The sequence below is a fragment of the Microtus pennsylvanicus genome, chromosome 1 (assembly GCF_037038515.1).
Source record: "Microtus pennsylvanicus isolate mMicPen1 chromosome 1, mMicPen1.hap1, whole genome shotgun sequence".
Taxonomy (NCBI): domain Eukaryota; kingdom Metazoa; phylum Chordata; class Mammalia; order Rodentia; family Cricetidae; genus Microtus; species Microtus pennsylvanicus.
The window spans coordinates 134158517-134170119 of NC_134579.1; the positions used below are offsets into that span (position 1 = coordinate 134158517).

An 11603-nucleotide genomic window follows, 5' to 3' on the forward strand; every position below is an offset into this window, starting at 1 on the left:
GTCACTTGGCTAAACAATAAAGTAGTACCTCCCTGCCAGCTCTCCCCTATGCACACACAAACCAGTGTAGCTATAGGCAGCACCTCTAATCATGGTCGTCCTGGGAACAAGAATCTAGAGACTGTCTTATCTGACTCAAACCAACTGAAGCCACCACCCTCTTCATTTAGGCCTACATAAGTGTCTTTTTGTCAAAAACTTCACCCACAGGTGAGGCTAATGTGCCATTTGGACCAGCGTCCTAAGAGCCTGGGAATTCAATGGAGCATCACATCCCTCATCCCCAGTCATCATCCCTCATCCCCAATCACCGTCCCTCACTCCTAACACTGCCGGATTTCCTCACCTCTTCAATGCTCCCATCTGTTACTCTTGCAGAGGTAGAACCAGCTCATCCCTCATCTAGAGCTGACAGGTAACTCGTGAACAAACTCTAGAACTTGACTTAGGAGATTAGCTCACTGTGCAAGATGGATTCCTTCCCGTTTCCTCCCACCTATCTGCTTACAGTCGTCTCAGAACTAATTCTTCTTCATTTTTCCCCAGAGCCCAGTAGGACAAGGACAGAAACACAGATCCAGGACCCACTAGACTGGTGGAAAACACTTTATTGGAGGTACTGAGCCAGGGGAGATTTGCCGTAGAATGGACGTCGGATTCCACGCTAGTGTCCTCTCCGTGGGGTCAGCCTAGGTCCTAGGTCTTAAAGAGAATGATCACTGGGAATCAGGAACTGCACTTCTCAGTCCTTTTACCTGAAGGGCAAGGGGTGTAGGTCAGATTGGGGACCCCCCAGCGTTGGAACCCTATAACAAAGTCAGAATGGGTGGGGCTTCGGTGGAAAAGAATTCTCAGCTTGGTCTGAGTTTCCATTGTCTTCAGAATATAGTAGCTGAGATGGCTCCGAACCATGGGGAAAGGGCCCTCTTTCCTTCAAAGTCCCCATACCCCTCCCAAATCCTCTGCCTCTTCCCTCACCCCAGTCTCCTCTCGTCTGAATGAGCACCACTCTTACCTTAGGGAAGAACTCCCAGTTGATGAAAGGTAACGCCTTTTTGAACATCTGAGAGGAAAGAATGAGGTCAGGTAAGCGGCCATCAATGAATAAACAAGGATCAGTAAATATTAAATGAGTGAGGATCAGTAAACGCTCACTGATGAAGCAGGGATTGGTGACCACTCACTGGAATCACACGCTAGTGTGCTCACTGAGTGTCACGGTGCTATTGGCTTGCTTTATGAGCACAGTCAGAGCCCACATTCTGGAAGCCTCTCTCCGTGTCTGTCCTGCATCTGCTGCTATGCAAACATGCCTTCATTTAGACATCAGAGCAGCCTCCTCAGGCCAGCATCACCTCCATCTCCCACATCCCAGATGAAAACACGGAGGCAGTTGCAAGGGGTCACATAGAAAGCGCAGAGCCAAGGGCACTAGATCTGGGGGGAGCCTCTGAATCAAATTTCTTGGTTTGCCTAAACCCATTTCTTCATGAGGAATGAGAGGGCTCAGATAAAATGTTGGTTTGTTTCAAGTCAGGACCTTAACTATGTAGCCCAGGCTGGCCTTGAATTCATGGTTCTCCCACCCCAGGCACGGGAGTGCTGGAATTACAGGCATGCTCCACCATGCCTGGCTCTCGAATACAACCTAAGGACTCACATCAGTGAGGGCATGCCAGTTCAGGAAGTCATCAGTCTTGAAGGCCTGTGGGGAAAGAAAGAGAGGCCAGAAGCCAGTCAGTTCCAGAGGTCCCCGTGCATCACCCAGCACGATGGAAGAGAGGAAGACGGGCCCAGGAACTTCGCAAGCGCTCTCCTCTGTGAGGTGGGCAAGCCATGGGTGCCACACTAGGGAATCATACTCACAGACTGTAGCTTGTCAAGGTTCAGGAACTGACTGTTAAAGCCCTAGGCAAAAAAGCAGGGTGTTACGGAAGTCACAGAGGAGACAGAGATGGGGACACAGCAAAGACTATGGGAAAACAGGTGTTTACCTCTGATCCCGCAGCGTAATTGCCGACGGTCGTCTCTTCCTGAGGAGACAAATGACCCTGTGAATGGTGAGCCCTTCTCCCTGACACACCCCCCTCTTCTTCCTCCTTTGTAAGCCGGTCCCCAAGAGGCACCGCCCATTGTCTCTCACCGGGGCCCCAGTGCCAGCCCCATTCTCGTCCAGGACACCCAGTTGCTGGCAGAGGATGGGAAGGGTGGAGAAAGAACCCCAGCTAACGAAACCAGTAGTATTGTTTGGCAGTTGATTTTCTATGTGCCAAAACGCCCATGCTTGTTGGCCTGGCTGGGTGGAGACCAGCGTGCTAGCAGGAGCCAAGCCCCTAAGGTGAGCCGCCTGCTCGGCAGGCTGAATCTCTTCTTTTAGTCCCTAAAACCTCTGCCCCTCCATCTTACTGACCCCCTTCCCCCTTCCTCCCCATGACAGGGATCACAAACATGTGGCCCTCTGGGCAGGGTCCCCGTGCACAGAGCTTAGCAGTTTGGCGCTGTTATTTTAAATTTGAATTAAGTTCGGGCAGGAGGGGCCTGAACTGATGGCTCAGAGATTAAGAACTCCTACTGCTCCTGTTGAGAACCCCAGTTTGGTTCCCAGCACCCTCATTAGGAGTCTCACAACTGCCTGTGACTCCAGGTCCACAAATAAGACATTCTTCTGGCCTCCGCAAGCTCTGGTGTGTCCATGCACACACACAGACACATACATACACTCTTAATTAAAACTAAAGTCTTTATATATATACATATATATATATACATATATATATATATATATCAGTGTGTGTGTGTGTGTGTGTGTGTGTGTGTCAGGGTCCACCTATGTAGCCTGAATGAACCTCAAATTCCTGATTCCTCTGCCTCAGCCTCTCAAGTGCTGAAATCACAATTGTACTCCACTATGCCCAGCTAATTGTTAAGAAGTAAGAATTCATAAACAAACACAGATTTCCTGTTTCTCATGAAAAGTATAAGGCTCTAGCCACCGTGGGTACATTCTGTCTACTTAGCCACAGTCTGATGGCATAGAGACCCAATCCCCATAGACCTGCCAAAGTCACCCAGCTCACTTGAGATGCAAGCAGATCCTGCTTTCCCTGAGGCTTTGTGCTCAAAACCAGTTAAGCCCATGCCCCTGGCCTTAGATCCTTAAACCCAAGAAGAACATTCTTCCCTCTCTAAAGAGAAGAGAGAGGCAGAGGAACTCTGAGGGTCCTCTCTGTCCAGGGACCCGAAAGGAGTCTAGACCAGCAGGGAGCCTTCATCTGGAAGCTACTCAGTATGTTAGAGAGGAAGGCTGGATTAGGCGGATCCCAACGACCCACCTCAGCTTCCAGCTCCCCACCCCTGTACCTTACCATTCTCTCCAGATATATAAACATTGCTGCCCCAAAGGTCTTCCCAGAATTGTTCTCTTCTGTCCCTCCCTCCTTTTGCACCAAGCTACATCCCCCATGCTCTCCTGCTTCCTTCCTCCCTCCCTCAGAACCCCAACTTCTCATCCAGCTCCAAGAATACATCCAACAAATAAGAATTACTTCTCCAGCAATGGGCAGGAAACCCCAAGGGACAGCTGGGTGACAAGTCTAAGAAAGGCTGATACAATTGGGGTGCTCACCTCGGCACCCCCCAGGGCAGCTCCCTGGGCAGCATGCAACGCCAAAAGAGCGAGGAGAGCCACGGCGGGAAGAATTTGGATCTTCATGGTGTCAGGTTTGGGGCGATCTGAGGCGGGGCCTCGTTGGTGGCCCTTTATATTAGCAAGGAGGTGGCTATGAGAATGAATAGGGTTCCCACCCTACTGACTCACCCCCATATCATGTCGCCCACCCCTGAGGCTCCGGGAGGGGAGGCATAGACTGTTCCCAGTATATCTTTGATTTCTCAACTCTCATTCCTCCCCAGGCTCTTGCAAGATGAGGCTGCCATGGGTCTGTCCATGCATGAGGTGATGGGACAGAGACAGGTTAGGCCTGTCCCTGCAAGAGCTGACATACAAGCAAGCGCTCCTTCTGCATCTGCCTCTTTTTCTCTATCCCTCACGCTTGTGTTCCTCCACCCTGACAAATCCCTCTAAAGCCCTTGGACTGGTATAAGGCCTTCCACACTGCAGACTTCACCTGCCCTTCCGGCTTCCCTCTTCTGTCCTCTTCACACATACCCCATATGCTGGCTAAATCGGACTCCTTACCAAGCACACCCCTTCCTCCTCCAGGCATCTGTCTGAGCCTCTCATCTCTCTCTCCCTCTCTGTTTCTTCCTTCCTTTCCTTGCAGTTTTTTTTAATAGGGTCTCGTGTAGCCCAGGCTGGCTCACTATGTAGACAAGGATAACCTGAAACTCCTGATCCTCCTCCTCGACCTCCCAAGGACTGCGATTGTTCACAAGCATCACCACGGCGACCTAAACCTAAACCTAGAGTGCCTTTTGTTTGTCTCCAGTTCTCAGAATTCAACATCCCCTGTGGGTGAAGTTTCCCTGGCTGCTCCCATTATCCTGTCCTATCCCTTCTCAGAACTGTTTGTATCTCTCTGAATCACAGACATGCCTGAGTTTAATTTCTCTTGTTTCTTTCTTGAAATACTAAGCCTCATACATGTGTGTGTTGTGTGTGCATGTGAGTAGGGGGAGCACACTTTGGAGATAGAGAGATAGATAGACAGACAGACAGACAGACAGACAGACAGACAGATAGATAGATAGATAGATAGATAGATAGAGATATATCTCCAAGGTTCTCTATCTTTCTCTATCTATCCAGGCTGGGCTCAAACTCACTACATAGCCAAGGATGACATTGAACTTCTGAGCCTCCTGCCTCCACCTCCTGGGAGCTGGGGTTACAGCCTCGCACTACCACATCTGGTTTATGTGATGCTTGGATTCAAACCCATGTTGCGTAAACTGCATGTTACGCAAGCACTCTACCAATTGAGCTATAGCCCCGGCCCAGGCACTGCACACGAATCCCCTTTCTCTCCATTAGCACCGTGCCTTCCACACAATGCAGTGGAGACTGGGGCATTAGAATTGCATCCATTCGTCCTTTGGTCCAGCTCTGCACTCTCCTCTCTTGGCCTGGACTCTGCATTATTACCCAGGTGTTGCTCCTGGGAGTTTAGATGACCTAGGAAGATGAGGAAACCAGAAACACAGAGCAGAAACAAGTGTCCCAGAGACGGAGCTGGAGAAGCATCTGCTCTGGCCTGACCTCTGAGCATCTGCTCCCTGAAAGGTTTCACTTCCCACCCCACCCTTAGCGGGAGTGGGATCACCTCAAAGTGGCAAAACAGCTCGATGATGCAACCTCTGCAATGAGGTCCAGATGGCCCAACCGGTGTCACAAGGAGGTGCCAGGACAAAGCCACCCCTTATCTGAGGGTTGGGTTCCTTACGGCAACCTGAGGCAGCGGGCCTTGGGTGGGAGGGCTCCAGTCATTCCTGAAGAATCTCTATGAACCCCTGCTGTCCTCACCTCCCAGGACCTCGTTAGCCTCCCAAAGCCTCTCCAGTAGGCACAGAGCATCCCCCACTTTGCCAAAGCCACAGGAGGACACAGCCTGGGGAACACCCACTTTGCAGGATGACTGAGTGACTGTGGACGTTCCTGGAGGGGACAAAGAAAGAGAATAAAGTGAGGTGGGTGGAGTTCCTCCCAAAGGGTTTTCTGGAGGACATGGTTTTTGTGAGAAGGTGGATTCATTCTGTTTAGCAGTGCCTGCCCAGCTCACGGGAGCCTTTGGGCCAGGGTAGTGTGAACAAAAGCCCTGGAAGAAGCGGGAGGCGCAGAAGAGAACAAATGTTATGCTAATCAGCTCCATTTAGACATGCTAATGGTGGAGTCTGATTTCCTCCCTGGCTCACAGGCCTGCACATGCATGGTGCCCAAACATGGACCAGCCAGCACCAGCACCACATCGCCGTGGCTCTGCTTGGCTCTGGACTCTGCCCTGTGGTGGGCTGGCGTAGCATACTGACATCTCAGTGATGTTTTCCTTTCGACCTCATGGTACCAATACCATTACCAGTTCTGCCTCTGTGGCAGGCCTTGTGCTAAATATTCTGAGGGCATGATCTCATCGAATTATCAGAAGTTCCAGGAGATAGGCACTATAATTACCCACATTCTGTAGGTGGGGGAGCCACGGCAAATATGGAGCTTAAATAACTCAACCTAGGTCACGTGGCCCGTGTGGGTGTGTGGCAGGGCCAGTGTGAGGGCCCTAGGATTCCAAGACCTGAGCTGGGTCTCTGATAGTCCCTTGCTCCCTGCGCAGTAGTGTCTCTCAAAATGCTTTAGCATTCGGTATGAGTTAGAGCCCTGGCGAGAGAGTGCAGGGCAGGCTCAGTACCGCCTCCCCCCCACCCCCACCGGACAAGCTTTGTGACCTAAGCTCCAAGCATGTGTTAATCTAAATGAATCCAGCCAGATGCTCTCAGCTAACAAAAAGAACGACCTGGCCAGGCACGGTGAAGGACTGTCATCCAGGTACTCCAGAGCTGAGGCAGGAGGATGCAAGGTGTACCTGGGCCGTAAAGTGAATTCATGGCCAGCCTGACGTGTGCCAAAATGAAGAGTCAAAGAGGGCTACGCATGTGCCTTGGTGGTAGAGCACACTCCGGTGCCTGGACTCCACCCATGAGGGAGTTTGAGCGTGGCTCAGTGACAGAGCATGTTCAAAGGCCCTGAGTCCAATCTGCAGTACTGGGTAGCAGCGCAAGGGGGGAGGGGCGCTGCTGGCATCTGGCAACTGTGTGTCCTACAGTAAACCTACAATTAATTAGCTCAGTTTCCACAAGTCCCACACAGTAAACCATCTTCCCACACCAAGTACGTCTTTGAAAGTAATGTTCTAGCTGGGTGTGGTGGCCATAGGGGCCTGGAAATCTGGAGTCCAGCCTGGGCTCCATGGCAAGATCCTATGTCAGCAAACAAACAACGGAAAAGTTTGGCCAAACAAAGATAGTCCTCCACCTTGGACCCCGTGTTCCTTGCTGTTGTGTGTGAAGACGCAGCACCCCTAAACACAAACCCATCTGTTCGGGTATTCCACGGAAAGAATCCTGGCCCCTTGCAGAGGCCAAAGCTGGCTGCATCAGTCTGCTGACCCTTGTCACCTTCCAGATGATCCAAACATTGTGTTTGATTTATGTACTGGGGACTGAACCGTGGGCTTTGTCCGTGCTTGGCAGACCTACTCCTGAGCTACATACGTCCTCAGCTCTCTTTTGCCGTTTTCTTTTTTACACTTAGCGTGTGAGAGGTGCGCATGTGTGTGGAGCTCAAAAGACAACTCAGGAGTCAGTTCCGGCTTTCTACCTGCCGAGTCATCTTGTCGGACCTCTTTTTATCTTTTGTGACAGGTTCAGGGTTCTAAACCAGGGGCTGGAGACATGGTGTGGTCAGTGAACTGCTTGCCATGTCCTCACGAAGTCTGGAGTCGGATCCCTAGAACTCATGAAAAGAGCTGTACAGTAAGCTGTATAGTGTGTGGATTCCTGGACTCACTAGCCAGGCAGCCCAGGAATCCACTAGTGAGCCAGTAGGAGCCCCTGTCTCAGCAACTAAGTGATGGCTCCTGACATGAGCACTTGTGTTACAACCAAATGAGCATGAATTCTCTCTCTCTCATTCACAAGCATGGATGTGCATGTGCACACACACATACACACACACATACACACACACACACATACACACACATACACACACATACACACACACACATACACACACACATACACACACATACAGACACATACACACACATACACACACATACACACACATACACACACATACACACACACACATACACACACACATACACACACATACACACACATACACACACACATACACACACACATACACACACACACATACACACACATACACACACACATACACACACATACACACTCACATACACACACATACACACACACATACACACACATACACACACACATACACACACACACATACACACACACATACACACACACATACACACACACATACACACACATACACACACATACACACATACACACACACATACACACACACACATACACACACACATACACACACACATACACACACATACACACACATACACACACATACACACACACATACACACACATACACACACATACACACACACATACACACACACATACACACACACACATACACACACACATACACACACACACATGCACGCACGCACACGATTCCTTGAGCTTTCTGTCCTCCTTTCTCGGCCTCCCAAGCAGCTGGAAAGATAGGTTTGGCTCCCTGGTGAATGTTCAGGAGTGAAACGATTTCTATGCTAAGCACTGATGCATCTTCCTCTCCACAGGCCTCGCCTTCCTCCATCCACAGTGCCTTGGTGACTTTGTGCTCCCCAAGTATCCAGTGTCCAACAGAGTGAGCGGAGGGATAAGCAGGTCTCAGGAAGGGAGGTCACAACAGTTCAGTCTTGGAGTGGGGGAGGAGCAGGGAAAGTCTCCCAGGATCCCACTCTGCTTTGAATGAATACAGAAAGACCCATCTCTAGGTCGAGTCATTCCCATTCCTTCTCCAAGAACATCAGTAAACCCCTGTTTTCTCACCGCCTGCCCCGGCCCATCCCAAATGTGATGGAACTTGAATGTGGGTAGGAGGTGAGGCCCAGCCCTGATTGCTACACCATGACAGGTACTGGGGCCAGAGCCTCCTGGGGATCCGGGCTAGGGACGCACACCAGAGAGTCAGTGGGGACAGATGGGGGTCATCCCTGGAGAGAGACGGGGGGGTCTAGAGTCTCAGGGAGGGTGCAGGGCAATTAAAGTTGAGGAGAACAGCCTCCGGCCAGTGCCAATCATTACCACACTCCAGGAAACAGCACGCCCTCCTCTCACTTGGAACCTAAACTTCTCCCAGGAAGACTTCCTGGGTCGGTCCCGGTGCCACTGAACTCCAGTCCCATAAAGATTTCTTGAGCAGACACTTTAGGTCTCAGTATTGGGAAGTCAAGAAAGACAAGAACCAGCCCTTCCCTTCCTGCTCAGCGGAGGAGGCAAAGAATCTAACAAAACAAACAAGTACAGGAGGATAGGAACAGGTGCTGGGAGGAAAACAAAGGGATGTGGGGGGGAGACCAAGTCCTAGGGAGGCGCCTGTGAACTACTGGGGGTGGGGAGAGCTGTACTTGGTGCCTGAGGCAGGAGCATTCAAAGCCTGTACTACAGAGCAAGCATGTGCAACTCAGATGAGAGCCTGTCTCGAAATAAAACGTAAGGTCCGAAAGCTGAGCCATCTGAATTTGAATCCCAGGAAGGAGAGGCCTGACTCTGGCAAGTTCTCCCCCTGACCTACACACACTGTGTGGCACATGAGTACCCATGTGTGCACGCACACACAAACACACACAATAAACATGTAATGAAAAATTTTAATTAGAAAAGTGAAAAGAAACTTGAAGATACAACTCTGTGGGGAGCAGGGTGGTGGTGCTGGCCAGACTTTAAGCCCAACACTCAGGAGGCGGAGGCAGGTAGATCTCAGTGAATTCGAGGCCAGCCTGGACTACAGAGTGTGTTTCGGGATAGCCATGGCTACACAGAAAAACCATGTCTCGGAAAAACCACACAAAACAAACAAACACAAACAAACAAAAAAACCTCCGTGAGGAGAAGCAGGGAAGGAGGAGACAGATACCAATAATCGATTACCCTGTCACCTCTCGAGCCTCTCACACCACGTTCTGGTCTTTGAAGGCATAGACCACCCTGTCTAGCGTCAATGAAGCTTAAAAGTTGGAACCTCAGAGGCTCCAGCAAAAGCTAAGGGAGCTAGGAGCAAGGGACCACTGCCCATTATTGGAGGGCCCCTTATACCAGACATCCCCTAAAAGTGGGAAGCCATATGGATCCTCGTTAATCGGCCCCAGGAGACCTGGGTTCCCAACCATTTCTTAGTCACATTCGCACAGCAGGAAGCCCTACCAAGCGAGAACCAGGCTCTCTCCCAGGTTCGGCCTCTCGTCCGCCCCCATGTGGATGTGGTGAGGTACTGCAAAGTCCTCAGTACAGGTAGATGAACACCCCGGAGACTCGATTTAAAACCCAAATTAAGGCGAAGATAGAGCGAAGGAGTAAACCAGGATTTCCGCTCCGGAATGTAGGTTTGATCAGGTGGCTTTTCTGAGTCAGCTTAGGGCCAGGTTTCTTTCACCGATTCACAACGTATTCGAACCTTGTGTCTAACTACAACCGCAGACAGCGCTCAAGCACTTAGTGAGCTTGCAGACGGCTCAGGACACACGAAGTTGCCAGGGTTTCTTGTCTTTCTCTTGCTTCCTGCTTCCCTGCATGGATATCGGGAGTGGAAGGACAGTGATAGGGGCTCCTCCATTTGGGCACCCTGTACCAGTTCCATGAAACACAGAGTTGCCTCTCCCTGTCCCATGAGCTTCTCAGCCTGTGCCCAGGGCCCGCGCCACTTCCTCTGGGTCATGGCCCGGCATTCCTCAGCAAAACAGAGGTGGCTTCATGGCAAGGGAGTGGTTTTTGGCTCCCCCTTCACTCCCCAGCTTCCTAACCGCTGCCACCATCTGCTCGTCCCCCTGCAACCATGACATGCCCCGACATATTCTCCACCAGTCCTTGCTGGTCTGTCTTGCCCTGCCCCTGTGTATCTCCACCCCCAAAACTGCTCTGTCGGTTTTTTTAACAGCCTCCTGACTGCGACCTCCTGTTTTGAGCTGTTGCCCTATTGCCCTTTCAGGCCACCAAACACCTACAGCTACTGTTGAAAAACCCTCGTTTTCAAGGGCGGTGGAAGAAATCCCCCAGTCTCAATAATTCAGGCCAACAGATGCAATCAGCAAGAGGTGTGTTTATTGATAACACAGGTGCCTGTCGGTGCAACAGCAGCTTACGCCAACTGCACACCCCGGGCAAATTCAAACAGCCATGTTTATAGGGAAAACTGATTACATAAGAGGGTAGTATAGCACAAGCATTTCATTGGCTCTCAAATTGGCGGGCTTAGCTCATCCTGGGAATGGCCCCATGTCTATTCTCGAATTTCCCCGAAAAACCATGAAGACAGATAAAACCCTGCAGCGAGTTGACAGTTTAGATAGGATATCTTGGGGAGGGGGAGGGGAGTATCCTTTCTCCTTAGTCCCGAAAAACCACAAAGCTAGATATAGCACTCTGTTTCTCTCCTTAGCCTAGTCAGTGAGTCTGCCACCCATAGATATCCAGTTTTAGCATCGGCTGAGCCCGGGGGCCCAGCTAAATTTTCAGCAGAGTTTAATATAGTACATGGGCACGGGGGTCTTTCAAGTATGGGGATCTTTCACTGTAAGTGTGGTATTTGTACGTTAGGCAAAAATTATTTTTGCAGATGGAGAAACTTGCAGGAAGCCGGGAGCTAGCTGCGACCCGTTTTACCCAAACTGAAGCCCAGGTCTCTCGAGTCACCCACATCTTTCATTCCACTCTCAGGAGAAAGGTGCTCAGCCACCAACCCACCTTTCCATCCACCTACACCCTGGTCGGCAGAGTCATATTAAACCACAACAAGTTGAGAAATC

At 50.7% G+C, this 11603-nt stretch overlaps 1 long non-coding RNA gene across 2 annotated transcripts; it reads right to left on the bottom strand.

The window, feature by feature from the left end:
- Positions 1-1657: 1657 nt before the first annotated feature.
- On the bottom strand, positions 1658-3709 carry LOC142841281 (uncharacterized). Of its 2 annotated transcripts, XR_012909044.1 has the most exons (4): positions 3626-3709; positions 1995-2033; positions 1867-1908; positions 1658-1705 (listed from the first exon to the last, which is right to left on the bottom strand). It is a non-coding gene; the product is annotated as an uncharacterized LOC142841281 (long non-coding RNA). The 2 variants fall into 2 exon arrangements; XR_012909043.1 differs by lacking the exon at positions 3626-3709 and having other exon boundaries at positions 1995-2063.
- Positions 3710-11603: the final 7894 nt, after the last annotated feature.